We start from the raw sequence: 634 nt of genomic DNA on the forward strand, positions 1-634 counted from the left end.
TACAAAGTGACCATAGCTTGCTTCAAGCCGACAATCTCCGTGGGATCGACCCTTACTCACGTAAGGTTTATTACTTGGACGACCCAGTGCACTTACTGGTTAGTTGTGCGAAGTTGTGACAAAATGTGATTCACGTTTGAGAGCACCAAGTCTTTGGTGCCATTGTTGATGATCACAATTTCGTGCACCAGATGCCCTGCCAAGAGAGAGTCTTGACTCTTGGGAAAAGATGGTTAATGCTTTTCTGGCTAAGTTCTTTCCTCCTCAAAGGATGAGTAAGATCAGAGTGGAAGTTCAAACCTTCAGGCAAAGAGAAGATGAATCCCTCTATGAAGCCTGGGAAAGATACAAGCATTTGATCAAGAGATGTCCTCCTGACATGCTCTCAGAATGGTCCTTCATAGGCGTGTTCTATGATGGCTTGTCTGAGATATCCAAGATTTCCTTGGATAGCTCTGCAGGTGGATCCCTCCACTTGAAGAAAACACCTGCAGAAGCAAGAGAACTCATTAAAATGGTTGCTAACAACCAGTTCATGTACACTTCTGAAAGAAACCCTGTAAATCATGAAATCTCTCAGAAGAAAGGAGTTCATAAAGTTGAGACTCTGTATGCCATCCTGGCACAGAATAAG

The 634-nt window shown here is 43.5% G+C and overlaps 1 non-coding gene across 1 annotated transcript; it reads right to left on the reverse strand.

Annotated features, from left to right (window-relative positions):
• Positions 1-277: 277 nt before the first annotated feature.
• Positions 278-381, reverse strand: LOC148573736 (small nucleolar RNA R71). The gene has a single exon (XR_015906431.1). It is a non-coding gene; the product is annotated as a small nucleolar RNA R71 (small nucleolar RNA).
• Between the last annotated feature and the right edge of the window lie 253 nt (positions 382-634).

Source organism: Arachis ipaensis, chromosome B2 (genome assembly GCF_059453495.1).
Source record: "Arachis ipaensis isolate K30076 ecotype BB chromosome B2, ASM5945349v1, whole genome shotgun sequence".
Taxonomy (NCBI): Eukaryota; Viridiplantae; Streptophyta; class Magnoliopsida; order Fabales; family Fabaceae; genus Arachis; species Arachis ipaensis.